The sequence below is a fragment of the Anomaloglossus baeobatrachus genome, chromosome 6, assembly GCF_048569485.1.
Source record: "Anomaloglossus baeobatrachus isolate aAnoBae1 chromosome 6, aAnoBae1.hap1, whole genome shotgun sequence".
NCBI lineage: Eukaryota > Metazoa > Chordata > Amphibia > Anura > Aromobatidae > Anomaloglossus > Anomaloglossus baeobatrachus.
The window spans coordinates 533,154,045-533,179,800 of record NC_134358.1 but is presented as its reverse complement, the minus strand read 5'-3'; the positions used below and the strand labels follow the sequence as shown (position 1 = coordinate 533,179,800).

General features: G+C 41.5%; 1 long non-coding RNA gene across 3 annotated transcripts in view; it reads right to left on the bottom strand.

The window, feature by feature from the left end:
* The window catches only part of LOC142244561 (uncharacterized), a 290,422-nt gene that overhangs the window by 145,264 nt on the left and 119,402 nt on the right, over positions 1 to 25,756 (bottom strand). For all 3 annotated transcript variants that reach the window (XR_012724591.1, XR_012724589.1, XR_012724590.1), the window contains exon 3: positions 11,816 to 11,914. This is a non-coding gene — a long non-coding RNA (uncharacterized LOC142244561). The remainder of the gene's footprint in view (positions 1 to 11,815; positions 11,915 to 25,756) is intronic.

Sequence of the window (25,756 nt, the reverse complement as noted above, 5' to 3'; positions counted from 1 at the left end):
CCAGGAGACAGTGCAGACTGCAATATAGATAAAATAGGGAAGGATTACTGAAAAAGATCCCAAAGTGAGTTAAAACAAACCATGAATTACAAAGTTTAAAAATAAAGAACATATTGCTAGGAAAATATGCCACCTAGTTCCTAACATGAAACAAAAGAGAGGTGCAACGTAAACAGCAGAGAAATTAACCCTAGTTGGTCTCTCACTGACTGGCATGAACAAACAGCAGTATGGTTGTACTTCAAATTAAGAATATCACCAGCAGGAAATAACAGCAGAGGAAAGGTATTTATAGCACCCAAAAGGTGATTGGACAGACAATTGAGTAAATGAAAACAACTGTTAACCTAAAAGCAAGTCACCCAGTTATGACTTCCATCCAGTCAGGTTTCCATAATGCCCACCCCATCGTAATCCGAGGCTGACTTTATAAGTATCCAATTCATTAATTTTGTTTGCAAGACTTATTGCATTCACCAGCAAACATTCAATAGTGTTAGAATATTTATTACTCCCACTCACTTCCTTATTTTCTTTGCATGTCTCAGCCCCCTCTAAATCCTCTTTGTCCCCTTTTATCTCACTGTCTCCATCTGCATCATCTATCCCCTTATATGCACAACTACCCACACTCTCCCTCCAGATCCTAGTTTAAAAGCTTCTCCATCTGTCCTACCATTTTTTCTCCAGCAAAGCTGCAACCTCCCCATTGAAATGCAGCCCAATTCTCCATGAATCTAAAAGCTTCCTTGCTGCACAAATTTCTAAGCTACTTATTTATCTCCCTAAGCTCCGGAAATATTTTTAGTGACGCTCATGGCACCAACAGTATTTCTAAAAATACCACCTTGGAGGTCCTGGACTTCAACTTCTCTACCAGTTCCCTGTAATTGTTTTAAAGAACCTTTCACCTCCCTCTTACTTTGTCATTGGCACCAATGTATACCCCAGCCCATCCAGCAATCTGTCTATCCTATCCGCAATATGCCAAACCCGAACACCCAGCAGAAAACACACTGTTCAGTATCATGGTCTCAGCAGCAGATGACCCTGTCTGTCCATCTAATTATAGAGTCCCTACCACTAACATCCATCTGGCCTTTGCTATACTCCTATTTCCCTCCTTCCTACAACAGTAATTTCCAGGTTACTAGAAGCAACATCCTGCTGTGGTGATCCTAGTCCCGGGCTTGCATCCCTAATATCAGCCAAACAGGCACATTTACTTGGTTGTGCCAGATCAGGACTAGGCTCCGTCACACTTTTCCCCCTACCACTTCTTCTGTTAGCCAGCAACCTACCTCTAGGTCCTGAACTTTCGCACCTCCACCCTCCTCCATATCACTGGCCCTAGCCAGAGCCGCTCAGTGAGCTCTAAACTCCTCTTCAGGATTACAATAATCTTGAGTGTTGCCAGCTGCATATTTAGATCCATTACCTGGCCTTCCAAATATGTAACATTCTGACATAAAGCACAGGTTACATGAAAATAAACTTACAACTAACACAAATAAAGCACATGTTTACATATCTCGGCAGGACTCACTGCTGAAAGCTGTATATCATGTACTATGTAGAGGACAGGAGATTCCTTAGGGTATGTACAATACACAATGTACCAGAAAGAATATATGGAGCTGCCCACACCAGGCATCCAAGAAAGTAAAGAGCAGTACAGGACATGTGGCATCACACTATACTGTAGAGAGCTGCTACTAATTATTACAACATGTACTTCATTAATATTAGGGTTTTACCAATGAAATGTTGATGCTGCTCATATGTCCAGCAGATCTGGATTGTTTGCGGCATTATTTGAATGTTGTTTTGAGTTATAATGTTGTAACTTAAGGTAATGTACTGCTACTTGATTAGCAGCATCTTCCGAATAGCTAATATGTAGGTCCAGTTTTGTTATCTATTCCCGCTCCTGTGTGCTGCCTGACCTTGGTAGATGTATGTGCATCACATGATAGGGGCATTTTAGAAATGTAGCACATACAGTCTAACATCTACAAAGGCCAGAGAGGCAAACAGGGGCGGGAATAGATTGCAAAACCCAACCCACCTATTAGCTATTTGGTAGCTGCTGCCAATCAAAAAGCTGTACATTTTTGTAACTTTACTTGCCTGTATTTCAAAAACTATACATCCAATCTGACATCTAAAGGTATGTATAGAATCAGCATGATAGCGCCAGCATAGCATTGGCTTTAATTTATATAGGAAAATCCTGGTGGTTGGGTCGCTTTAAGATTTATCAGTAGTGCTGTAGGATCCATTAAATTTCATAAGCATGTTAAAATGTCAGGGATATTTAAAAAAATATTTAAAAAAATAATGACTTTTATAAATCTGCTGCTGTTTTATTAGGACTTCTCTTAAGGCCCAGTCACACTAAACAACTTACCAGCGATCCCAACAACGATACAATCTGATAGGGATCGCTGGTAAGTTGCTAGGAGGTCGCTGGTGAGATGTCACACTAAGCGACGCTCCAGCGATCCCACCAACAACCTGACCTGGCAGGGATCGCTGGAGCGTCGCTACACGGGTTGCTGGTGAGCTGTCACACAGGCAGATCTCACCAGCAACCAGTGACCAGCCCCCAGCCAGCAGCGACGCGTGGAAGCGATGCTGCGCTTGGTAACAAAGGTAAATATCGGGTAACCAAGGTAAGGGCTTCTTGGTTACCCGATGTTTACCGTGGTTACCAGCGTCCGCAGAAGCCGGCTCCTGCTGCCTGCACATTTAGTTGTTGCTCTGTCGCTGTCACACACAGCGATGTGTGCTTCACAGTGGGAGAGCAACAACTAAAAAATAGCCCAGGACATTCAGCAACAACCAACGACCTCACAGCAGGGGCCAGGTTGTTGCTGGATGTCACACACAGCAACATCGCTAGCAACATCGCTGCTACGTCACAAAAGTTGTTCCTTAGCAGCGATGTTGCTAGCGATGTTGCTTAGTGTGACGTGGCCTTTAGCCACCCCTATGTTTCATGAAATTTAACAAAGGACAGAGATACACAACCTACCTAAAATAGACACAATAAACTCTGCATATCCATTGGATTCACTTTTGTGGAACAATTTGTAGCAACAAATTTCTATTGCATTTTGCTAAATCTCTCTTAACCTATAAAGTGTTGTATACCTATTCCCATAATGACATACATTAAAAGCAGGTTTCTTAATCTAATGGCTGGAATTTAAGATCACTTTCATGTCAGCCATTTAAACTCTTTAGATTCCCTAGTTAATGTTCACTGATGCAGCTAGGTGGTTTAAAGAGTAAGTGGGCTTCCACTGTTGCACAATTGTGCCTCTTAAGGTACTGTCACACATAACGAGATCGCTAGCGAGATCGCAGCTGAGTCACCGTTTTGGTGACGCAGTAGCGATCCCGTTAGCGATCTCGTTATGTGTGACACTTACCAGCGATCAGGCCCCTGCTGTGAGATCGCTAGTCGTTGCTGAATGGTCCAGGTCATTTTCTTCAAAGGCGATGTCCTGCTGGGCAGGACACATCGCTGTGTTTGACACTGTGTGACAGGATCACAGTGACTGCTGAGATCGTTATACAGGTCGCTACTGCGACCTGTATTGTTCTGCATCGCTGGTAAGATCTGACTGTGTGACATCTCACCTGCGACCTGCCAGCGACTTACCTGTGATCCCTATCAGGTCGCATCATTTTCGGGATCGCTGGTAAGTCGTTGTGTGTGGCTGGGCCTTTAGCAAGACGTGGACTTAGTAATGAATCCTAATCTGCCATCTTACTATACCTATGAGTTTCAAGTAAGAAGGAATGGCGGCAACTCACTGGTGAACGTTAACGGCAATTTTTATTGCACAATCTGCAGCATTGTTACAATGTAACCAGGGAGGGGGGAGTGCAGGGGCGCCGGACGACGGCCGTTTCGCACCGTAGCAGGTGCTTCCACAGGTCCGAATTAGCAAAGTCAGATGAACCTCCCTCTTATGGAGGAGTCTGACAGGTGCAACTAAAAAGCTCATTGGCTGATACCAGATAACAACAGCGTAACAGTATAATCCATATTACAGATAATCAATCAAAGTTGGATAGAGAAAACGAATACAGAGTGTAGAGAAAGTTATCAGCAAGGAATATGATGAACATTTATCATATATGCTTGTTCCCTCTTCCAATAGAGATGCATTGCTGCTGAAAACCGAGAAGGTCTTTTTTTATATATATTGTGTGTAACACAATGTTATACCTTCTACTTGTTTTTTTACTTTTTTATTATTAAATCGTTTTAAAGATTATTTATTACTCTATTTTGAGAGGATAAAATCCTTATGTATGAAAAAATATGCTCTGCCGTGCAAGAAAAAAGAAAAAAAAAAAAAAACTACGATTATGGATCTGCCAAAGCAAGTACTTTTTTTCAAAAGGAAAATTTATGACAGTAAGTATGTGCATGGGTTGGATGTAATATCTATATTTATTCTTTACTTATTTTACTTTTTTTATGCCCTACTTTTAATTTAAAGATATCTGGCCTCTACTGGGGGGCTTTTTTCTATCTTTTAGCAGGAAATTTAAACACGCTAAGTGCCCGTTATAGGAAAACGGACATGTCGTTACGGTCATTGAGTCCCAAAGGACCCAATGCCTTAACCTCCATAATGAGGCGCGATTCCCTCTGTAAGAGTTGTTTATGAGTATCGCCACCTCTTCCAGATGGGGTGATCTTGAATACACCCGCAAAAGATAGAACATCTGGATTACCTGCGTGATGTTCTCTAATGTGCCTAATTAGCCTGGGGGACCCCTTCCCTGTTAAGATGGAATTATAGTGTTCTCGAAAACGTACGTATAGGCAGCGTATGGTTTTCCCTATATAGAAGAAGGAACAAGGGCAAAAGATTACATATACAACAAATTTGGTCTTGCATGAGATGAAATGTCTAACGGTGAAATTATGTTCACCTATATTCAGGACCTTGGCTGTCAGATGGACACGGCAGAGCATATTTTTTCATACATAAGGATTTTATCCTCTCAAAATAGAGTAATAAATAATCTTTAAAACGATTTAATAATAAAAAAGTAAAAAAACAAGTAGAAGGTATAACATTGTGTTACACACAATATATATAAAAAAAGACCTTCTTGGTTTTCAGAAGCAATGCATCTCTATTGGAAGAGGGAACAAGTATATATGATAAATGTTCATCATATTCCTTGCTGATAACTTTCTCTACACTCTGTATTCGTTTTCTCTATCCAACTTTGATTGATTATCTGTAATATGGATTATACTGTTACGCTGTTGTTATCTGGTATCAGCCAATGAGCTTTTTAGTTGCACCTGTCAGACTCCTCCATAAGAGGGAGGTTCATCTGACTTTGCTAATTCGGACCTGTGGAAGCACCTGCTACGGTGCGAAACGGCCGTCGTCCGGCGCCCCTGCACTCCCCCCTCCCTGGTTACATTGTAACAATGCTGCAGATTGTGCAATAAAAATTGCCGTTAACGTTCACCAGTGAGTTGCCGCCATTCCTTCTTACTTGAAGCTCATATTGGATTTCTACACCTTGGCTGAGCACCACAGGGACCGGCTGGAGATCTGTGATCCAAGGAAAAACCACAGCCTCGTGAGTACACACCTGGGCTTGCAGTGCCTAGCCTTTTCTCTTTTTTATTACTGCTTGTGTGGACTGTTTCTTGGCTATAGAGCACGCAACCCATTATAGAATAAAAAGGTGTATATTTACTCTTACACAATGGATGTCGTGGATGTTGATATCACAGATCCTGAAGATACTAATATTTTTTCAGGGAGGGAGGATGCAGTAGCATTTTTTACTTGTTGCAACAGCGCCGCAGATACAGAAATCCTAGGAAATAAAAGTCTTGAAATGAAGATAGGAAACCTGGCAGAGAAAGAGATAGGATTATTTTGGACCGTGCAATCTTTGAGAGCCTATATAGACTGCCAAAGAGTACCTCGAGGACTACGTGTCCTAAAGAATATTTCATTCTACCAAGAGGATGCAGCTTTTGTGTCTGAATGGGAACAAGTACAACAGGAGTGCTCATTGCGATTCTTAAGCCTAGTGCTAAAAAAGAATGAATCTGAACACACTTTAATCACAGAAGAACTGCTGAGACTCCGTAGAGAATTGGAGGGCAGATTGTCTAAAGAGGACTGGTCACTATTCCTAAAAAAACTGGATAAAAAATTAATTCCTTTACAAAACCAAATAAAGGAAAGGAAACGGGAGAAGTTCTTGCGGGACAAATCTGACTACGAGTTAAAAAGAATTTTCTCATGGAAAAAGACACCTAGGAACTTTTCTGCCACTTTTAATTACAATAAAAAATCTAAAAAAGATTATACAAACAAAACCAAAACGAAAAAAGGAACGCCTGGACGACCGACTCAGATTCAAGCGGGGTAGAGGATTTACTACCCCCCAAGAGAAAAGCGAGCATGGTCCCCACTACTAGTGCCTTTACAACGGCCCCTTTGGAAAAAGGACAAGGAGAGGAAGGGGCAAGAAAAAATCTTTTTACGGACAAAAAGAAGCAGGTGTCATGGAGAGATTAGATACCTATACCTCTAAGGAAAATACCATCTGGAATTTATCCTCTCATAATCTGGATATTCATATGATAGCTGTGCTGAATAAAGGACTGAATTATTGCATACCAGAGACCTTTAACTTTTCAGATTTTCAGATTGACCTTTTTAAAAGCTGTCGCAAAATACACCTAGCTAAATTTTATAACAACAAGAGTGAACCCCAGCCAAAAATAATCCAAGGGGAGAGCCCAGTAACAATTGGCCCCTTGGGCTTTTTTGGTCCTAAGAGTGCATTTGGAGATATTAGTGAGGATGCGTTGTTTCTATCTGAGCTGAGCGAGGAAAATCTCGACGCTCCTGTTAGCAACAATGGGGTTCAATGTGGTAACCCACCCTTTAGAGGAGGCTTAAAATCTACCTTCATCCCTCCAACTGCACCAGGCAATGTAATAGATCTGTTTCAAAATTTGGTTATTAAGGATATAGAGGCACTGAACTATCCTGAAGCTCCAAAGAACCTGACTTATGCAGAGGATAAGGCATTAAAAACTATACAATCTTGGGACGATATCGTTATCCGTAGACCCGATAAGGGAGGGGGTACAGTCCTCTGGCCCAAGAAGTTGTACATGGAGGAGGCAGACAGGCAGCTAGGGGATTCCTCCGCATATGAAAGAATTATGTTTGATCCCACAAATAGATATAAGGAAAAACTTCGGTCTTTCCTGAACAAAAAAGTTGCAAATGGTTTTCTATCCAGCAAAATGGCAGAAAAGCTACTACCTTTGTATCCACAGAAGCCACATTGGTACTGCCTACCTAAAATCCACAAACATAGTGAAAAACCACCTGGGCGCCCTATAGTCTCGGGCATAGGCTCGGTTTTTGAGCCCCTATCCGAGTATATAGATTGGCTTCTTCACCCATTGCTGGATAGAATTCCATCATATGTCAGGGATACTGGCATGTTTGTTTCCACCTTAGATTCTTTTGAATGGCAGGAGGGCTTTGTGATGGCTTCTATCGATATAGAAAGCCTATACACCAGAATACCCCAAGATCAAGGGGTCCAGATCATTAAACAACTAATCGTCAATCTAGGTGTAGAACATAATATGGCTTGCTTCATAGAGGAAGCATTAAATCTTATTTTGAAGCATAATTCCTTCAAATTCGGGGAACAATGGTTCCATCAATGCGGGGGTACCGCGATGGGTACCCCCGTAGCTTGTTCATTCGCAAACCTCTTCTTGGCTTCAATGGAAGACACATTGATTTATAGCACCACTAATCCCTTTCTGAAGCACATAAAAAAATATCTCAGATACGTGGACGATATTTTTCTGGTCTGGGATGGGTCGGAATCAGACTTTCAGGACTTTGTCCAGTTTTTAAATGAAACCAACACCCATAACATGAAATTCACCAGTGTGTTTGGAGGTACTGTGCTGGAATTCTTGGACGTGAGGCTTACACTAGAAAATGGTGAGTTAACACGGGAAGTGTTTAGGAAGCCCACGTCCAAGAATTCACTACTGCACTATGAAAGCTACCACCCATCCCATACCAAGCAGTCCCTCCCATTCAGCCAATTCCTACGTATAAAAAGGATTAACAACAACAAGAAAAAATATGAAGAGCAGAGTGTCGATTTAGCAACCAGATTACAGAATAGGGGTTACCCACTCGATATTATTGAAAAAGCCCGGCTCCACTCCAACTCCAGACCCCCTGAGCTTACTAATAAAAAACAAAGAAAAACTGGGGAAGAAAATTCTGGTAGATTCCTTTTTAGTTTCAAGTTTGGCCCAATGGACAGCATTATCCGGTCCAGTATAAAAAGACACTGGCATTTAATAGAGGAGGATTTTGATTTATCTACTAGGGCAAAGAAAGGACCGTTGGTGACATATAGAAGGAGCAAAAACTTGGGAGACCTACTTGTACAGAACAGGCTTACTAGCCACAAAAAAACATGGTTAGACCGTGCCCAACCGATAGGGAACTATAGGTGTGGGGACTGTAATTTTTGCTCCTTCCATCTGACAGCCAAGGTCCTGAATATAGGTGAACATAATTTCACCGTTAGACATTTCATCTCATGCAAGACCAAATTTGTTGTATATGTAATCTTTTGCCCTTGTTCCTTCTTCTATATAGGGAAAACCATACGCTGCCTATACGTACGTTTTCGAGAACACTATAATTCCATCTTAACAGGGAAGGGGTCCCCCAGGCTAATTAGGCACATTAGAGAACATCACGCAGGTAATCCAGATGTTCTATCTTTTGCGGGTGTATTCAAGATCACCCCATCTGGAAGAGGTGGCGATACTCATAAACAACTCTTACAGAGGGAATCGCGCCTCATTATGGAGGTTAAGGCATTGGGTCCTTTGGGACTCAATGACCGTAACGACATGTCCGTTTTCCTATAACGGGCACTTAGCGTGTTTAAATTTCCTGCTAAAAGATAGAAAAAAGCCCCCCAGTAGAGGCCAGATATCTTTAAATTAAAAGTAGGGCATAAAAAAAGTAAAATAAGTAAAGAATAAATATAGATATTACATCCAACCCATGCACATACTTACTGTCATAAATTTTCCTTTTGAAAAAAAGTACTTGCTTTGGCAGATCCATAATCGTAGTTTTTTTTTTTTTTTTTTCTTTTTTCTTGCACGGCAGAGCATATTTTTTCATACATAAGGATTTTATCCTCTCAAAATAGAGTAATAAATAATCTTTAAAACGATTTAATAATAAAAAAGTAAAAAAACAAGTAGAAGGTATAACATTGTGTTACACACAATATATATAAAAAAAGACCTTCTCGGTTTTCAGCAGCAATGCATCTCTATTGGAAGAGGGAACAAGTATATATGATAAATGTTCATCATATTCCTTGCTGATAACTTTCTCTACACTCTGTATTCGTTTTCTCTATCCAACTTTGATTGATTATCTGTAATATGGATTATACTGTTACGCTGTTGTTATCTGGTATCAGCCAATGAGCTTTTTAGTTGCACCTGTCAGACTCCTCCATAAGAGGGAGGTTCATCTGACTTTGCTAATTCGGACCTGTGGAAGCACCTGCTACGGTGCGAAACGGCCGTCGTCCGGCGCCCCTGCACTCCCCCCTCCCTGGTTACATTGTAACAATGCTGCAGATTGTGCAATAAAAATTGCCGTTAACGTTCACCAGTGAGTTGCCGCCATTCCTTCTTACTTGAAGCTCATATTGGATTTCTACACCTTGGCTGAGCACCACAGGGACCGGCTGGAGATCTGTGATCCAAGGAAAAACCACAGCCTCGTGAGTACACACCTGGGCTTGCAGTGCCTAGCCTTTTCTCTTTTTTATTAATACCTATGAGTTTATCTCAAAAGCAGGGCCTACTAAAATTCCTATAAGCGTTAGGACTTTTTCACACATCCTCCAAAGACAGATAGGGATGTCCAACTGCAGACTAGCAGTGTTTATCTTGGCCTGAACTGAACAGCTTCAAATATGCTTCTTAGGCTATTGATTTGGGAGTCAGGTGACCCATGGCCCATCAGGACATCATGGTCCATTCTCAGAGTAAGAAAGTTGGATGAAATTGGTCTTATGATGATGGGCATAATTTATTACAATACAAAAAAAATTCTGTGTAATAGAGTAATGATTAAGTAATAACATGCACATGTCCCCCAGTATGACTAAAAAACATTTAAAAACATTTTATAAATGTGTAAATGAATAAAAGAAATTATATAAATAAAAAAACTCACTTTTTTGTTTTATTATGCAAAGTAACAAAAACATAAAAATGCTTGATAAAAAAATAATTGATAGTCACAAATGTAATATCCTTAAAGGGAACCTGTCAGGTGCAATATGCACCCAGAACCACGAGCAGTTCTGGGTGCATATTGTTAATCCCTGCCTAGCTGTCCCTATATACACTAGCATAGATAAAGGGATCGTTAGAAAAAGTATTTTTAAAGATCTTTTATCATATGCTAATGAGCGCGGGGACTAGTCCCAAGGGCATTGCTTTCCTTGTTAGTCGCCCCCATTAGCATGTTAGTGCGCCCCTGTGGGCATGCTAACATGCTAATAAATGTGCAGCGTTAGAGGATGATCTCACTCACGTCTCTGCTGCCATCACCGCCCGACGCTGGATTTCGGCTCAGTGCGCATGACCCCGGAGTTTCGGTCATGCGCATTATGAAGCCAAACTGAAGAAGTGCGCATGACCTAAAGTCTGTGGTCACGCACACTGAGACAAAATCCAGCGTTGGGCGGTGATGGCAGTGGAGAGGTGAGTGAGATCATCCTCTGACGTCAAAGGGGCGTGCTAACATGCTAATGGGGCCGACTAGTAAGGGAAGCAACACCCTTGGGACTAGTCCCCGCGCTCAGTAGCATACAATAAAAGATCTTTAGAAATACTTTTTCTAAAGATCCCTTTATCTGGGCTACTAGGTACAGGGACGGTTAGGCAGTGATTAGCAATATGCACTCAGAACTGCTCGTGGTTCTGGGTGAATATTGGACCTGACAGGTTCCCTTTAACTAATAAGTTATCAAACTAATCATACATCAAATACCAAATATAAAAAATAATATTGTTCTAATTGCTCATCCTGACTCAAACCAAAAAATTAATAATAGGAATCAACATATATCCATTAAATATGGTACCAATTAAACCAATTAAAACCACAGCTTGCTCTACAATTGCTCACTGAATATGATGAGACAAAAACAAATGACTTGTTTTCCATTGTACTATAATAGTTAAAACATGAAAAAAGTTTGTATTGTCATAATCACAGGAACATGCAGAATAAAGTACCATGTTATTTATACCATATGGTGAGCACTGTAAAAAACACAATTGTTCAATTGCTTTTTTTCCAACCCAATCCCCCTTCCCCTTAACAAAAAAAGGATAACAATCTGTTTTCAATACATTATATGTAATCTAAAATGATTGTGCCAAAAAATATTTCTCACTAAAAACAAGCCCCAATATAGTTATGTTGATACAAAAAAGTTATGGCTTTAAGAATATGGCAAAGTGAAGACATAAAATCATCTACAGTTCTTAGCCAAAATAGTTAGGTTAAGTTCCACTGATGAGTTTTTGATAGTGCGCATTTTCGCTGTGCAAAAAATACAGCATCTTATAGTTCCACCAAAGTGGATGAGATTTATAGAAATTTCATGCCCCCTGGTTTTTTTTTTAAATTGTACATAAACTGACCTGCGGCGCGTGTTTCAAATCCGCAACATGTCAACTTCTTTGGCTGGTATATTGGGTTTTATGGATGTTCCCCATAGAACTGCATTAGATGTGGAAAATCTGCAGGTAAAAAACAAATGTGTTTTTAGTACGTTTCCCTTGTGGAAGTGCGATCCACATATGATTGTATCGACGAAGTTTTGTCAAAGCCAATACTAGGACGTACCAAAAACAAAACAGCTTAATTTAAAACATGACACATCAAAGAGACAAAAACCGCAGGGTCAAAATACGATAAAAATGCAAGTAACCTAATTTACATAATAGGTACAGAAACTCCCCAAATACTCTTTGTGAGAAAGAAGCCTCCAGAGGTTGCTCCAGTTATTTCTTATATGGTAGCTTCATAAATATTTACCATTGTTGGTATTGCATTTTAATGCAATGTTGCGGCGACCAAAAAAAAATAATTTTGATTTTTTTTTTCTCGCTAATTTTTTTTATTGTTATATTTTCAATGGGGCAAAAGGGGAGTGACTTGCACTTTTAAATTTGAGGGGTTTTATATTTTTTTTTTTAAAACTTTATTTTTTACTGATTTTACTAGTTCCCTTAGGGGACTTGATGCCTGCACTTTCCGATCACTTCTGCTGATCAGAGCAATGCTTCAGCAAAAATGCTGATCAGGTCCTGTGAGTGCCGGCGCTCTGCCGGCATGCACAGGAAGCATGTCATGATAATGACAGGGGTCATCATCTGACCCCACACTGTCATGGCAATCAATTGGCACCCCGTAGTCGTGTCACGGGGCCGTCGATGGCAGTGGAGAACAGAATGATCCCCACCGGAGCACATTCGATCGCGCTATCAGAGTTTGCCAGCGCAATCTAAGGGGTTAACAGACGTGGGTGGATTGGAGAACTACACTCGCATGTTAGCTGCACATGTCTGAAGATCAGAACAGCAGATATCTGCATAGAATAATATGGCCTCGCCCTGAGCAAGCCCACATTAAAGAGACAGACACAGCCAAGGATGTATATATACGTTCTTGGTTGTGAAGGGGTTAATGTGATTTTTGTCCTAATAAAGAAGATTTATCTCAAAAATACATTGCGATGATTCGTATTTTTCTAAATTGATGATACTTTTAAGGCAGCATGGTGTTCACCCATCATCATCCTGTTCTGATATCTACAATAAGGATACTGTGGCAGCCTTATTGTCAAGGATGTGTTACGGCCTGTCACAAAGGTGTCACAGCCGGCTTACAATCCAGTGGCAACAAGTGTTCGAAAATACGAGAGATTGGCAACACGTGTTGCTATCTGACAGTTCCCTGTTTCCGCAGCACAGCAGCAGACTCTATGACCCTGGGAAACTGTCAGTTTTTCCTCTCAGTTGCCAGCCTCTGACTACCTTTATAAACCTCACCCTGGGGTGGTTTGAGTGTGGTTTATAGTTGTTCCTGGCTGTGGTCTGCAACGGTCGTCTCCTCTTGTTGTTCCAGAGACTTCTGTGGTAGCTGCTCCTAAGATAAGTGTTTAACTTTTGCTATCTACCTGGGGGCAGGTGGTAGCATTTATATATCCCCTGTATTATTTCCTTTGGTCTCCCTTGTTCACAAGCGCCATCCTTACTTAGGGTCCAGATCAAGGTTTGCATAGCGTGAGGTATCCAGCTCGGCAACAGGTGTGGAACCTGTATAGGGTTGGTGAGGACAGTGAGGGTGAACTGCAGGTTGTTGTCAGGGGTCACCACTTCTCCCTTTCCCTGCGATAAGGCATTTCTTTCCCCTTTTCTTTATATTGTACTATACAGCCGATATAGCTTCTATCCCCGGTCGTGACATGTATGTTATGTCTACAATTACATGAGGTGAGCCTTTTTAGTCCAATTGGATCTGTCTGTGTTTTTCCAAAAATAAGACACTGTCTTATATTTTTTTTGCCCCCCAAAAAAGCACTAGGGCTTATTTTTGGAGGAGGTCTTATTCTTGGAGAAACACGGTTGGGGGTAAGTTTACCCCCCAAAAAAGCAGACCCCCAACTTCCCAGGAGACTCATCCTCACCAGACCAGGACGTCTGCGTTGTTCCCAGGTCCTCCTGTGATCTCCGGTCGGTGCTGCACGCCGTCCTACCCTGCTGCTAGCTGACACACACAGCAGATCACACACATCAGATCACACACACACACACACACACATCAGATCACACACACACAGCAGATAGCAGATATACACAGCAGATCACACCCAGCAGATTGCAGGCACACACAGCAAATCGCAGGCAGCCGATCACAGATACACACATCCGATCGCAGGCACACACACACAGCAGATCACATACACACAGTAGATCACACACACACAGCAGATCACACACACAGCAGATCTCAGAAATACACAGCAGATCACACACAGCAGATCGCAGGCACACACAGCCGATCACAGATACACACATCCGAGCGCAGGAACACACAGCCGATCACAGATAAACACACCCGATCACAGGCACACACAGCCGATCACAGATACACACATCCGATCACAGATACACACATCCGATCACAGGCACACACAGCCGATCACAGATACACACATCCAATCACAGATACACACATCCGATCACAGGCACACACAGCCGATCACAGATACACACATCCGATCACAGATACACACATCCGATCACAGATACACACATCCGATCGCAGAAAAACATAGCCGATCGCAGACACACACACACCCGATTGCAGACACACAGCAGATCACACAAACACACACACACACACTCACATCACATCCAGCACTTACGGATGCAGGGAATGAGAGCAAGTCACGTGTCCGGCTGCAGGTCCTGTTCGTTGTGCTCCACTGCACTTCCTCTCAGGATTCTGCTGGCGAGAAGAGATCGGTGTCGCTGGATGAGGTAAGTGTGTATGCGATCCGATGTGTGTGCGATCCGATGTTTGTGTGTGTGATTTGATGTTTGCGTGTGATCCGATGTTTGTGTGTGCGATCTGATTATGTGTGCGATCTGACTGTGTGTGCGATCCGATGCTTGTGTGTGAGATCTGGTGTGTGTGAGATCTGATTGTGTGTGTGTGTGAGAGAGAGCTGATGTGTGCGGGTGTGTGATCACTGCAGGTCCTGCTGCTCAGTGTCGGGTGAGTGTAATTGCCGGGCGCCGCTGTCTATAATGAAGTGTCCTGCAGTATCTGTATCTTTTTTAGCTGCATGGACACTTCATTATTGATCCGCGACTAGGGCTTATTTTCGGGGGAGGGCTTATATTTAAGCCTTGCTCCGAAAATGCTGAAAATCCCTGCTAGGTCTTATTTTTGGGCGAGGTCTTATTTTTGGAAAAACACAGTATATACCTCCCTTGTCTCTCCAGTTTTCTCTCTAAACATTTTAAAATGGCATTTAGTGCACTATAAAAAAAACCACATTTTACTTTATTTTCCTTTTTTTCTTTTTCCACTAAATAGGAAAAATCCAGGGCTTGAACATTTCTTGCTAAATGTGGCTCCTATACATGGGCAAAACATTTCACAATACAAAGTGTGACCAAGCTCTTCACAGTCTTGTTTATACAACACTAGAATTGCTGAAGCCATAGGTCATATGTTATATTAAGTCCCTCTTGATGGCACTGCTGTTTCAACCTCTCACCCCCTTTACCTATGGACCCAACGCTTCCTACTCATTCATTTACCTCTCCATGACTACATTCTGTTTTTATTTGTATAAGATCATTTACTTTATCATCAGCCATCAGCAACATGCTTGAGCCATACATCTTTTGGACTTGCTGTGTGCACAATATATTTTCTGACTGACAAACAAGAATGACCTCTTAGATCATTTACATCATCTCCATGTAAATTACACTGAACAACCTGACTACAGTTGGAGGCCTGCTACTATTGTTTACATGAGACAGTTCAGTAAGCTTTGTGAGCGCGCAAAAAACTTGGCTTCATTTCATTTGTTTTTTTGCAATAACATTTTATAAAACAATTCCACAAGATAATTAAATCTCATTAAGATTCTTCACATCTCTATTATGTTTGGCTGAATTCCACAGATGATCATTATATAAATTGGTGGGGAAAAATGGGATATGTATAAAAATGAGAAAACAGTACCTACAATAGTCAACATATCCATACATAACATTAATAAGAATTCTTTATATCCAAAAGTGTACAACAACGATTTTCATGCAGAACATTCAACAAAGAGTTTCTACTTTACAGTATAACCCTACCATTTGGTTTTGGTAACAATAGTAATAGCTTCAGTAGTATTAGTAGAGTTCTGAAGAACATTAACTGTTCAAGGGATTGTCTAGGTCTACAATTTTTATAGCATTTTATAGCTTTTTATAGCATTTCCTTAGGATATGTCATCAATATCAGATCAGAGGGGAGCCGGCACCCAGCAGCACCACCAATCGGCACTATTGTTGTCGAAAGTACTGCACGCAGTTTATATAGTCAGAAAACTATAGCTTTGTACACTGGAAAAACGTATTCAAATACATCACTGATTGCTCTAAAACTACCAATACTACCAATATACAAAAAGTTAGGGATATTCGGCTTTCGGGTGAAATTTCAGGATAATCCTAAAATGCCGTCTAACATTTTCAGGTGAACTTAATGTGACCTTCTCTAAATTTTTGGATGCACATGTGCAACTGTTCAAAGTTTCAGTAATTTTTGCACAACTTGCTGTTTTCTAATAAGGAGCTTAAAGGCAAAATTCACAACAGGTGTTTGGTCCATGAATTACCAAATAAATGTCAGGGTTCAATTAGAATTGATATTTAGAAAGTCTTCCTCATCATGCTGTTCACATTTTGACATCATGAGACGACACCTAACAATTGATGTACAGTACCTCGCCACTACGAGGCTTCAAGCAGAATGTTCTCAAACAGAACTGGTCACTGAGCTTACAGTGTCACAGAGTGTCATCAGCAGGTTGCAACAAAGATACAGAGAGACTGGAAGAGTCACATAAAATCATAGGAGTGGACTTTCTTCAGCCACATCCCACACAGATGACAGCTTCATTGTAAACAATGCCCTTCAGATCCAGATAATGAATGCCACACAACTCCAGACACATATAAGGGAGCGAAGAGGCATCCAAGTGTCATGTCAGACAATTCAAAACCATCTACAGTAGTGTGGTCTGCATGTTAGATGACCTGCAAGGGTTCCTGACCACACCACAGATGACGCACAAACGTCATCTATGCTGGACAAGGGACCAGTGGGTCTCAGTGCTGTTGACTGATGAAAGTCGATTCACACTGAGCAGAAATGATGGACACCAACTATGTTGGATATGTCAAGGAGAGCGCTATGCATCAGCCACTGTTGTCACCATACATGTCTTTGGTGGTGGTGGTGTTACAGTGTGGGTAGGAGTGTATAGCCAATACAGACAATATGGGAACTCCGAAACACTCACTATCACCCTTAGAGACATAGAAAATCGGAAAACATGAAGCTGATGTCAAAATCCTTTTCTTTTTATTTTGTGGTGAAAATGTGCCAAAAAGTGATTGGTGGACTATTGTACAGCACTTTTTGGCACATTTTCACCACAAAATAAAAAGAAAAGGATTTTGACTTCAGCTTCATGTTTTCCGATTTTCTGTGTCTCTAAGGGTGATAGTGAGTGTGCCGGAGTTCCCATATTGTCTGACTTATTTTTCTCCTGAGCACCCACAAGAGGTGATGCGAGGTTTTCTCTGTATAGCCAATACAGAACTGCCCTACACTTTGTGAATAGTACTGTGACAAGCCCCTATTACCTTAATAACATCATTAATCCATTCATTGTGCCTCTGCATGAACAACACAGGCCTAATTTTATCTTTATGGGTGACAATGCTCCAGCTCATAGAAGTCGCATCATTAGAGAATGAGTGCTGGAGACTGGGTTATCTCAAATGGAGCGGCCTGCACTTTCTCCAGACTTTAATCCCATAGAAAACCTATGGGATCAGCTGAGTTGCCATGTAGAGGATCGTAACTTTATACCCCAGAACCTCAATAACCTGAGAACCGTCCTTCAAGAAGAGTGGGATGCCATGCCTCTGCAAACAATAACTCGACTTCTGAACAGCAGGAGACGTCATTGTCAAGCTGTAATTGCTGCTCAAGGCCACATGACATGTTATTGAGACAGTGACATGTTTATGGGGGTATACCAGCACTATTATTGGCTTTTGTTTCAATAAATTGTTTGAGATGAGGAAATCGTCATTGCTTATGTTTACTTAAAATTGCCCTACTTTCATGATAAAATATCACTATAGGGTGAACTTTTTATGGTTTACATAAATTTCACCCTAAAGGCAAATATCCCTAACTTTTTGTGAGTAGTCTGTGTACAAGATATTCTCAGCCAACATTGATTTCTCCTGATTCCACTACAAACACATGGATTCTGCTGCCAATATCCAAAGACTACAAGGCTGTGTCTTCATTTCCTTTAAAAGTTGGAATTCTTCAGCTGTAAATTTGATATTAAAAACAGGAGATTCCTAAAGCACAGACAATATTAATTCAAGAACCATACCATAAGGTGGGCTATTCCTAAAGTAAAATAGAGGGTGGAGTGCTCCTAGAACACATTGATACACAAAAAAAGGGGATGGAGCAACCAAAAAACATTGAAGAAAATGTAAATAAAATTAATAAATATTTATTGAACAATTGATAAAAAAACCAAAACAAAAATAGAATATATCACGTGTGACCAAATCAGAAGAAGGAAGAACAAACCTAAAAACAAAACATTTGGGAATAGGCACTATGGATTGCAGAAGTGGAAAAATAGACTATAAGTGGAAATATAAAAGTCAGATATTTCTGAATTGACAAAGGGCTTCTTCTTCGTATTTGTCGGTAGGCCAGATTACAACATTGCCCCCATGTGTGATGCTTCAATTACAATATTATCCATATTTTGGAGTTCTTTGAGTGTCTTTCTCAAAGGCTGTGGAAGATTATCATTGACCACTCTGGAGAAGATCTTTTTTAGACTCTCAGTCACCTCTATCAGCACTCTGGAAAGATGGCCACCAATCTGCGCATATGCAGTGGGTCCAAATGCCAGGTTATGCCACTGGCCATCAATGAATGTGCCACACGTATGGGCTGACATCCTGGGATCACATTTTCTCAACATGAATGCGGCATAATGTAGGCAATAAGCGGATGTATCAGTTATGACGCATGCCTATGAGCCGCCAAATTGGCGTCCTTTCCTCTGCTATTATAAATTCTGGCAGGGCAGTATTTTTTCAGAAACCTTCCCTTTGAGAAAGCAATTTAGCAAAACGCGCATCAGGGCTTTGTGGTAGACATCATTATGGGTAACTTGTCCATCATCCACACTAGCACTGCTACACTGTTGGGGCAATTGTCCCATTGATATTTGACAAGTAATTGGATTAGTTCGACAACAGGATCATTCCACATATGGATTAGTTGGACAGCATTATTATTCCACTAATGGTCTGTTTTACATTTCCGCAAACCATATTATATGTGTTCATATATTTGTTTTACCCTCCTTAATAGGTTTTTCCTTCCTTCTTCTGACCTGGTCACACATGTGATATATATTCTGATACTTTTTTGTTTTTTAACAATTGTTCAATAAATATATACTAATTTTATTTACATTTTCTTTGGTGGTTTTTGGTTGCTATGTTCTATGCCTGATATATAAAAATTGAGTATCTGCACCCATATTAAGCAGCATGTGGAGAGCACAAGAATGCTGCAAACAGTACCGATCACTCCTGCACAGTGTCAAAGATATAGTCTAAAAGTAATACCGCTGTGCAAACTGCTCTGCCACTGAAACCATATCTAAAAATAAGAAGCGCTAATAGTGTAACACCAAAGGGACAGTGTGGTATATATGGAAAATATACACTCACCTAGTGTAGTTGTGAAAGTCACAACTACTAATACGCATGAGATCCTGGCGTCTGCTGCAGCCCCATGTGGAAGAACATTCAAGAGATATATAGAAGCGGTTAAAGCTGCACATCAGCCACATATGAAACTGTAGAAACGTTGATGAAGGATAACAATCTTTTTATTTCATCGGTCTACGCGTTTCAGGGTCAAAGACCTCTTCTTCAGGACCAGTACATCCTTTTGTTGATGTACTGGTCCTGAAGAAGAGGTCTTTGACCTTGAAACGTGTAGACCGATGAAATAAAATGATTGTTATCCTTCATCAACGTTTCTACAGTTTCATATGTGGCTGATGCGCGGCTTTAACCCCTTCTATATATCTCTTGAATGTTCTGCCACTGAAACCAAACATAAGTTAACATATACACTTAAAAACCACAAAAAATGTACCCCCAAAAAAATATATATATATATAATCCAGCCAAGGGAGGCACTCACTGTGACCATAGGCAAACAAATATGGAAGCCGGAGGTCTGAAGCAGGCGGACTCCATCCTGAGGCTGGTTACAGATAGCTCCAGAGTCACATCTTCTCAAGCTGAGTTTGAGGAAACTCCAGTTACGGAGTTATCGGGGATTAGTGACTCACTAATCCCTGAGCACTCCGTAACTGGAGTTCCTCGGACTCAGTTCCAGAGTCACATCCTATCAAGCGAACTATTTGTAACTAGCCTCAGGACGGAGTCCGCCTGCTTCAGATCTCCGGTTTCCATTTTGGTTTGCCTATGATCACAGAGAGTGCCTCCCTTGGCTGGATTATATATATTTTTGGGTACATTTTTTGTGGTGTTTAACTGTATATTTTAACTAATGGTTTTTTTCAGTGGCAGAGCAGTTTGTGCAGCGGTATTACTTTAAGACTATGTTCTATGGCCGCGCACTGTGCCTTCAGCTGTAGCAGAGCTAGAATTGTTGTGGGACCTTGTGTGGATTACCTGGGTGTTTTGGGGTTAATAAATTGGTCAAAGCGGGTGTTTTTTTTGTATTTTACTTCAAATAAAGGATTTTTTCGTTGTTTGTGTTTATTTACTTTCACTTACATATTAGTAATGGGGGTGTCTCATAGACGCCTCCCATTACTAATCTAGGGCTTAGTGGCAGCTGTGAGCTGCCATTAACCCCTTATTACACTCATTGCCACCACACCAGGGCAATAGAGAAGAGCTGGGTAAAGTTCCAAAATTATCACATCCTATTGATGCGACAATCCTGGGCTTTTGCAGGCTGCTATTTTTAGCCTGGTGGGCCTAATAACCATGGGTCTCCCCAGCCTGATAATTCCAGCCCCCACAGTAGTCAGGCTTTATCATAGCTTGGTAGCAAAATTGGGTGGGACCGCACACCATTTTAAAAATGATTTATTTAAATAATTTAAACAAAAGCTGCATGCAATTCCTCTTATTTTGATACACAGCCAAGGTAAGCGCACGGCTCGGGGATGCAGCCTGTAGCCGTATACTTTATTATAGATGGGCATCATAATACGGTGGGACTCTATGTCAATTTATTTCTTTTTATACCACGATAGTGACCCGCAGACAGGGTCAGTGATCATAAGCAGTCAGACGCTGTCCCATAAGCTGGGGGCGTGTCTGACTGCAACCAATCACAGATGCCAGGACTGCCGTTGGGTGGGCAAAGTAGTGAATATGGATGAGCGATAATGATCAGCTCCGGAAGGAGAGTGAGCGGCATGGAAGCAGTTCCAGCTGTCCTGGAGACTCTGTCAGTATAGCGCGCTTGCTTTATTTGTCTCTCTTTTTTTCGGACCCTGATCATTAGTCAGAGTTTCCTGAGAACTCCGGACCCAGGAACAGCACCCAGATACTTTTGAGCCCGCGCAGATCCGGACTTTTACAGTCCGGGTCCACCCATCACTACTCACTAGGCATTGAAGGCATCTAGAATTAGGTGTCACTGAGACCCCATATTAGGCTAGAGTAAAACACTTGTATGTGACTCGCGCGAGGATGGCATTGCACTACCTAGACTGTCCGGCTTCTCTCCTGACAAGGGTGGTTCAGCTTCATGTATTTCTATGCAGCTGACCCGCTACTATGAGGAGAGAAGCTGGCCAGTCTGGGCAGTGCAAAGCGACCCTCACGCAAGTCACACACAAGCTCTGCCTTAGTAAAAAATTAGGCTATGTTCCCACTATGAGCTTTTGGGAAGTTTTGATGTTGCAGAATTTCTGCAGTAATGTATTTTGTAAATTAATTTACTTGCATTTTTTTACATCATTTTGTATCTCAATTTTGAAGCTGCGGTTTTTGCTCCTTATTGGTATGACATATTTTAACCAAAGCTGCTTTGCTTTTGATACTTCCTGGTATTTAGCTTTGAAAAGAGTTTATTGCTATATTTATGTGTGAATTACATTAACCTTTTCTGCATCTTATGCAAGTCTATAGGAAAATTCTGCAATTAACACTCAGAGAAATTGACATGTTGCGGATACACACACCGAAGGAAAGTTTACACTGAGTAAAAAAGAACCACAGCGGGCAGAAAATTTCTATAAATCCCAACCACTTGCTGGAAATGGAAGATGCTGCGTTTCTGACACAGCGAAAATAAGTAACGTCAAAAACTCACCCATAACTAATTGGGGCATACTGCCTTAAAACAACACTTTTCATCAATATTTTTATAATCAAAAGGAAAAGTTATTGTTAACCTCTTGAGGACGAATTCTTATTTTGCAGATTTAGCAGCAAATTGTTCTGCGACAGTAGATCAGCACCATTCATCTGAATACGGATGTTTCAGTTGAAAGGGACAGTTACAGAACTTTCTGCAATAAAATTTAAATTTGCACCTGTAGGTTTTCTTAATGATAGCTTGTATTCACACAAGTGATTTCTGTATCAGGGAACAAGTTATATTCTGTTCCTCAATCTCTTCTGTTTTTTTAGAATTAACTACCAGCAGGGTCTATGAGGATTACTTGAGTCTTCCACTTCCTTATTATGTAGACAATGGAAAGGAGCAGTCGTCTTAAATCAACAACTCATGTAATCTTGCTAGTGGCTATAAAGGCCCAGTCACACACAACGACTTACCAGCGATCCCGAAAACGATGCGACCTGATAGGGATCGCTGGTAAGTCGCTGGGAGGTTGCAGGTGAGATGTCACACAGTCAGATCTTACCAGTGATGCAGGAACAATACATGTCGCAGTAGCGACCTGTATAACGATCTCAGCAGTCACTGTGACCCTGTCACACAGTGTCAAACACAGCGATGTGTCCTGCCCAGCAGGACATCGCCTTTGAAGAAAATGACCTGGACCATTCAGCAACGACTAGCGATCTCACAGCAGGGGCCTGATCGCTGGTAAGTGTCACACATAACGAGATCGCTAACGGGATCGCTACTGCGTCACCAAAACGGTGACTCAGCTGCGATCTCGCTAGCGATCTCGTTATGTGTGACAGTACCTTAAGTTGCTTGTTGGTTTACTACTCAAATAGACTTAAGCTGGGTTCACACTAAGCGACAGCGACAACGACGTCGCTGTTACGTCACCATTTTCGGTGACGTAACAGCGACCTTGTAAGTCGCTGTTATGATCGCTGCTTAGCTGTCAAACACAGCAGAAGCAGCGATCATAACGTCGCTGTGCTATATGTGCAGAGAGCAGGGAGCCACGCTTAGCGCTGGCTCCTTGCTCTCCTAGGTACAGTACACATCGGGTTAATTAACCCGATGTGTGCTGCAGCTACATGTCACAGTGCAGAGAGCAGGGAGCCGCGCTTAGCGCTGGCTCCTTGCTCTCCTAGGTACAGTACACATCGGGTTAATTAACCCAATGTGTGCTGCAGCTACATGTCACAGTGCAGAGAGCAGGGAGCTGCGCTTAGCGCTGGCTCCTTGCTCTCCTAGGTACAGTACACATCGGGTTAATTAACCCAATGTGTGCTGCAGCTACATGTCACAGTGCAGAGAGCAGGGAGCCGCGCGCACTGCTTAGCGCTGGCTCCTTGCTCTCCTTGCTCTCCTTGCTACAGTATACATCGGGTTAATTACCCGATGTGTACTGCAGCCACATGTGCACAGAGCAGGAGCCGGCCCTGGCAGCAAGAGCGGAGGCTGGTAACGAAGGTAAATATCGGGTAACCAGGGAAAGGTCTTCCCTTGGTTACCCGATGTTTACGCTGGTTACAGCTTACCGCAGCTGCCAGACGCCGGCTCCTGCTGCCTGCTCGCTTCATTTCGTCGCTCTCTCGCTGTCACACACAGCGATGTGTGTGTCACAGCGGGAGAGTGACGACCAAAAAATGAAGCTGGACATTCAGCAACGACCGGCGACCTCACAGCAGGGGCCAGGTCGTTGCTGGATGTCACACAGCGACAGCGACGGGACGTCGCTGCAACGTCACAGAAAATGGTGACGTAGCAGCGACGTCGTTGTCGTTGTCGCTGTGTGTGACACCAGCTTTATTTTAACTATTGAGTCTTTTGCATTTTATTACCTGTAACTCCCTTCTGCATACTCAGTTTAAGCTAATATGACTAAAAAGCGCTCATGCTGATAATTTATGGCTCATTAATAACAAAACAATAGTTTCCAGCTCAACTAATTTAGTCCAATCAGCCTACAAAGTTCTCCCTACACCGACTATGATGCCCTCCTGGACCCTCAGAGATGTTGGATATTTTTCTCTGCAGAGGACTTTGTAAAAATCTATGTAAATTTAAGTTACCGTATATAGAAGTTACAAACTATTCCAAGTGAAATAATAATTAAATAAAAAAAATGTTATGATCATTATGATACTATAAAAAAAAGCTTTTTTGGGGACTCATAGCCTGTGTGCGCACGTGTGCTTTTTCATGCTTTTACGCTGCATTCTGCACCGCAGCGTAAAAGCATGCATCCTGCGTCTCCAGCACAATCTATGAAGATTGTGCAAATTCCATCCGCACGTTGCATTTTAGAACGCAGCGTTTTGGCTGCTGAAATATTTTGCCAAAACGCTGCGTTCTAAAAAGCAACATGTCACTTTTTTTGTGCATTCCGGATGCTTTTCCCCTCTGTCTATGGCAGAGCAAGCATCCAGAACGTATGAATTCCACATGCACAATGCTTTCAAAATACAGCTTTTCGGCTGCGTTTTGAAACGCACTTAAACGCTGCGGAATAGGACGCAGACGTGCGCACATACCCTTACACTTGTTTTTTGTGACATGCTTGTAAAAACATCATGAATTTTAGGCCTAGTTTTACTAGCATTTTTGTCCCTGTGGTTTTTGAACCATTTATCAATGGCAAAAAGAAGTGACATGCTACTTCTTTTTGCTGCAGAAATTCTGCAGCAAAACCTGTAAGGAAAAAAAAACGCAGTTTGCGCACAGCATTTTGGATTTCTCATAGATTTTGCTGGGCAAGGACTGCATGAACATTATGAACAAAAAACGCACCTTTTCTGCAGCAAAAACCACAGCAAATCCACAGCAAAAAATGCAGTGTGCGCACAGGGCTGAGGGTTTTTTATGTAGACTATGTAATTTGTGCTATATAGTTTAAAGTATAATCTGCTTATAGTCTTTTAGGCAGAAAAACACAAAAAACAACAGGACTTGTTCATACTTTTTGTTTTGCGTTTCACTGTTAAAAAAAACTCAAACAAAACAAAAAAAGGCTAACAGTTTCCTGTATTTTTCACAGCATTCTTTTCAGGCATTAGCAAGCATTTGTTATATGTTGTTTTTCCACATTTTTTTTTATAAGCCCTATAGAGAAGAATCTTGAAAAAAGTGCTTAAAAAGTACTATGCCCAGAGCATACTGTGAAAAAAACACAAATAAAAATCTCGTAATAAGGATTGTTTGTAGTGCTTTTTATATTTGTTTTAGGCTGTGTGCACACGTTGTAGATTTGTCATGTTTTTTACTTGTTTTTCAGATTTTTCCCAAAACCTCAAAGGGTTTCTGATGTCATC